Source organism: Pangasianodon hypophthalmus, chromosome 29 (assembly GCF_027358585.1).
Source record: "Pangasianodon hypophthalmus isolate fPanHyp1 chromosome 29, fPanHyp1.pri, whole genome shotgun sequence".
NCBI lineage: Eukaryota > Metazoa > Chordata > Actinopteri > Siluriformes > Pangasiidae > Pangasianodon > Pangasianodon hypophthalmus.
In genome coordinates, this window is record NC_069738.1 from 6,336,132 (window position 1) to 6,342,132 (window position 6,001).

Consider the following 6,001-nt stretch of genomic DNA (forward strand, 5'->3'; position numbering starts at 1 on the left):
ATTGTAAAAACGAGATCAATAGTGTTGGTTATAGAACATATAGTGGGGCCCAAAAGTCTGAGACCACACTGAAAATCATTCAAAACTGAGAATAAACAGGAAGTTTTAAAATTTTTTTAAACTTTAAAACATAGAAGGAATATGTTTAGTACATCTTGAATATTCAATATTCAATATCCAATATTCAGCACTATTTCTAGAAATTCCTAACTTGAAGCAAATTTGTGATGATAAGATTTTCCCCGAGTCTTTTCCCTTTTACTGAAACACATGTTCAGATGACACTAAAGTGAATTTGATCCAACACGGATCGTCAGGTTTTACACAAACTTCAGCTAGTAGAGTCCATGCTAGCTCAAGTGCACGCTGTCATTAAAGCAAAAGTAAGATGAACTGAATACTAATTCTGAAACTCATAAATTCTTCTGAGATTGTACTTTTTGCTCACGTTGTCACTGATAATATCATTTGTAATGGAAAATTTTGTTTTAAATTAGAAACGAATGCAAAATTGAAGCATCTCAGACTTTTGGACAGCACTGTATTTATCTCATAAGAACAACACACTTTTCTCATAATAACAAAGATATTTTCTCTTCATAATGAGTTACTAATTAAGGTTTTTTTCTTGCATAGCAGCAATAAGTTTCTGTATAAAAAATAATGATTAAACAGGAAATCTTGATTTCTCGGCTATGTACAGTGTGATAAAACATTACACAGATTTATCTTGCAATTGAGACTGTTTACGTCACAGTTGTGAGATATTATTACGTGATTTAACCTTTTTCTCTGGCAGCAGCGAGATTTCTTTTTGTGGAAGCATGAAGTTGCAGTAATTCACAAATGTGAGATAAAAAGTTGCAACTGTGAGATTATAACTCACAATTGCGAGATAAATCGGTGTTATATTTTTTTCATATGTGGCAGAAACAAGCTTCCATAAAATTTCTCTTTGAAATCACTAGGAGAAAATATTAGCCAGATTTATCTCACAAGGGTGACTTTTTACCTCGCAAATGTGAGTTATTTTTCACACAAAGTCGAAGTAACCCACAATTGTGAGATAAAAAGTTGCAATTGTGCTATAAATCTGCATAATACAGTATTTTCTTATCCATGGCAAAAACAAGCTACTCTATGGAATCTTTATGAGAAAACATTACACAGATTTATCTTGCAGTTGTGACTTTTTACCTCACCATTGTGAGTTTATATTTTGCAATGATGAATTAATATCTCACAGTTGCATCTTATTATCTCTTAACTGTGAGGTAAAGATTATAATATGCATAATATTATAATCTGCATAATATTTTGTCATATGTAGCTGAAATGAGCTTCGATATTCCTCTGATGAGCATGAGAAATATTTTTTAAAATCTGTGTGCATTCTTTTTTTTTCTCTTTTATATTGTATGAGATGTTCAACTCTAAATAATTTTATTTTTATTCTGCTTACATGTGCTAAATGTATCTATTTGTTGTTTTGGACCAATATGCTATTCTCCTGATTCTAAGAATGTAAAGAACAGACTTGCATTCCTGGGATGAATGTTTTTGCAAGATCGAACTCGTAAAGAACAGAGAACTCTGCATGCTTGCAAGGGTTGTAGTCCCACTCATGATCTAGTCATCCTAGAGTCATCTCATGCTCTGCAACTCCAGCTTCTCCAAAGTCTCTGCTTAAGTTCCTCAAATCGACTCCAGGTCATGGGATTGGTACTGTGCTGCCTTACAGTATTTATATTTATGTCAGTGTTTGAGTCTCATGAGTTTAAAATCGATTTTTATCTTAAGTCATATTGAATCATATGAATTCAAGTCAAGTTACAAGTCATGAAGTCAGAAAGTCCAGGAGCTGAGAACTACATGACTGGTACTGGTGTATAGTGCCTGCTGCTTAAAGTTTCCATACCAAATGGATAAAAATTAAACAAATGGATTATCCAGTGCTCACCTCATTTCTTCAGATTCTGATTTTAACACACCATTTATTTAAAACACACACCTCTTGCATTAATTTCCTATAAAAGCAGTCCTGCAGTAGTTCTGCCTACAAGGTCTATATTAATGTGCTCGCTCTAATGTGTCATTGTTTCTATAGCAACAACAAAAACATGGCTCCATATAAACAGAATAAAAACTGTCTAATGATTGGTATGATCAGTTTTCTTCTATCCATGTTTATTCAACATTTATGGAAGGAGTCTCCAGTGTCAGTGATTTGTAACAGTCAGAGGTAAAGCTGTAACTTTAGGTTTTCTGACATGGGAAAGTCTTTATGATGGATGGCTTTGTGGTTTCTCACTAACATGTCAAGCTGTGGTTTTTTTCGTATTAACTTATCTCTGGTGAGTTTACAGTGTTTATGCTATAACGAGGGAGAACAGGAACTAACTCTTTTCACGGACATTTCACAACAATACGTTATGTTATGTTAGTAAAAACAGATCAAAAGCACAACATGTTGCATGAAAATGCATTTTTAATTTAAATTGTATTGTAAAAGAATTGTAAAATTATTGAACAGATGTCACAGGGCAGTTAAACAGAGAACATATGTGACCGAATGCATGATCCAATATCCTGTCTGAAGAGATATCTTACTCTGCCAACTCAGTATAAACAGCATACACACTACTGTAGCGAGGTGCAGAGAGATGGGCAAGCATTAGATATGAGTCTGCAGTATTCTGTCTGTCACCGCACTGTCCTCTGGCAGAATGTCACCATGTCCTTTGCTTAGTTGTGTGAATCATGCTCAAAAGGTAACAGAGTGTATTATAAAGTACTGAAAGGGAGGCGTTGCATATATAGAGTACATCATACAACAGCAAGGAGGCTTGTAGACTGGAGATTGTAGATGGTGGTCTAGTACTGTAGCATTGATATATATATATATATATATACAGTATATATATATACATATACACACACACATACATACATATACTGTATATATACTGTGTGTATGTATATATATATATGTGTGTGTGTGTGTATATATATATATATATATATATATATATATATATATATATATATATATATATATACATACAGTTGTATACAGTAGGGGTCATACGCCTTGCAGATTCTGCAACATGTTAATAATTAAAAAATATAAGAGGATCATAAAAATTGCATTCTGTTTTTTATTTAGTCCTACCCTAAATATTTCACATAACAGATATTTACATATAGTCCACAAGACACAATAATAACTGAATTTACACAAATGAACCAGTTCAAAAGATTCTTAATACTGTGTGTTGTTTCTTGTTGATCAACGACTGTTTTTATGGTTTGTGGTAGTTGTGCATGAGTCCCTTGTTTGTCCTGAGCAGTTAAACTGCCTACTGTTCTTCAGAAAAATCCTCCAGGTCCTGCACATTCTTTGCTTTTCCAGCATCTTCTGCATATTTGACCCCTTTCCAGCAGTGGCTTATATGATATTCAGCTCCATCTTTTCTCACTTAGGACAACTGAGGGACTCGTACACAACTATTACAAAACGTGCCAACATTCACTGATGCTCAAATAGGCAACACAATACATTAAGAGCCAGCGGGGTGTAAAGTTTGAAACAGGATGTTCAGTGTAAATTATTATTTTGTCTTCTGGAAAACATGTAAATACCTTATGTAGCTTCTGAAGGGCAGTACTAAATGAAAAAAAATAAGATCTTTTAATAAAATAATAACAATTTACACCAGTCATCCTGTTCAAAAGTTTACATCTATAGATAGATAGATAGATAGATAGATAGATTGATAGCGTGTCCCAAAAGTCTCCATACACAGGGGAAATTAACACTTTTTAGCAAAATGTCTTCCAAAATTTTTCATACTTAGTTTATATTATATATTTTTTTCAGATAGCCTTTAAGAATGCCTTTGACAAAAGAAGAACGTATTGAAACCAAGAAATGGACGTCCACGAACATCCACTGATGAAGGCACAGCTGGTGCTGGCGTACACAGGCCCCTATGTATGGAATGCACATTGTTGCTGCATTTAAACTATTGCACTTTCATAGTACATACTTTTACTTTGTTTTACACTGCATATAATAAAAGTATGTAGTATTTATTTTATGAATGGCTGAATGCACACACTCGTTTTGAAAGGTCTGAGCACTTAATTATTCCTTTCTCTGCAACGTAAATGCACTGTTTCCAATAAAACATATACAGAAAATGTGTTACTTTATACGTTTGAATCTTCTTGGCATGGTCTTGCACGAGGTGGTAGACGTAGTGAAATTGTTCATCAAGAAACAGTGCAGTTACTTTTCTAAATAAATCCTCCGGTAAAAGTTGAAGTCCAGCTTCAAATTCTTCACTCAAGATAAACTAGGAAAGTCTTTGTAAAAGTAAAAGTACAAAAAAGATTCTCAATAGAAAAAAACCCCGGCTACAAATCACTCTGATTTTAGTTATTAATTAATGTTAGCTAGCATGATAATGACTCAAGTGATAGAAACTAACTGAATGCTAAGAGCTAGCTAGTACAACGTGTACGTAGCAGCAGATAGATTTAGGTCTCGTTCTCACTGTCACAGCTCAAGTTTAATTTTGGGAGAAATTTAGATCCTTACAGCTGTCTGATGCTAAAACATCACTTTATGACTATAAATATGATTATAGATTATGTGAGATACTATAATACTATGATTATAGAGAAATGTAGTGATGTTTGAAAATGTGAAGAATAGAAGAGTAGAGAGAAATGTGGTGAGTAATATTTACTCGTATTTACGATTTATTTTGATTTAATTTAATTTGAATGTATTTATTTCTGTAAAGCTGCTTTTATCCATTGTTAAAAGTTCTAAACAAATAAAATTGAATTGAATTAATAGTCAAAAGTATTGGGCAAAAGAAAAAGACTTAAGCACACTAACAAAGTAACTGTTCTTGGTCATTTTCCACCTCGACATGTTTGTGAACATGTTATAGTTATATTATCTTCATACTGTTGATGAATTAGTTCATCTTTCATCTTTAAACTTGCTTTGTAACAGGAATATTTTATGTTGAAATTTCCTCTCATTATTAATAGCATAAAAGCAACATTCAGACAATAAAGAGTGAACAGATTATGAGTTATATTTAGTTTCATGTGTTCGCTTGTTACTTATTTAGACTGTAGAATGAAAGTATTTTAATAATAATAAAATTTAGTTGAGTTATCTAATGTGGTCATTACACAACAAAAAAAAATGCTTAATGCCTTTATTTTTCATGCTTTTGTTTGTTAGTTTTTAATGTAATAATTACCTTTTTTAAAATAAGAATATAGAATATTAATAAATAATATGTTAATAATAATATGTTCTTTAATAAAATAAGTACATAGAATTTATCTTCTTATGTATTTTAACATAAACTGTGAATAACTATTGAGTTACATTATTGAGTTACGTGGTCCATAAAGTGAAAAACAATCATTTTATACATTTATTTTTCAAACATTTGTTTGCTTGTTTGTTATTTTTATGTAATAAAATTATTTTTGGCCTGATTTGTCAAAAATTAAAACTTTTATAGACAAACAGTCTATAATTATGGAGTTGCCTAATGTGGTTCTTACATGAAAATAAATGTTTGATGCATTTATTTTTAATGTTTGTTATTTATTATGTAATAAAAATATTTTTAAAATTATTTTTAAAATAATGAAACCTAGAATAGCTTTTTTAACATAATATTTAACAAAAAAAACTGAATAAGTATTGAATTATATGCGTATGTATTTCTAACCTGTTTGTTTGTTACTTATTTATGTAATACAATTCATTTTAAAATTTTTATTTTATTATTTTAATTATTCTCAAATGAACAACTCTCAGTATTATCTTACTAAGATTACTAAGGCTGCTCCAGGTGCTTTGCCATTGGTCCCATGCAAATTTTATGCAAATGACGTTGACGACGTCGACGATTCGTTGGCACTCCCGGAAGTGGGCGGAGTTTGTGCTCTTGATTCATTCATA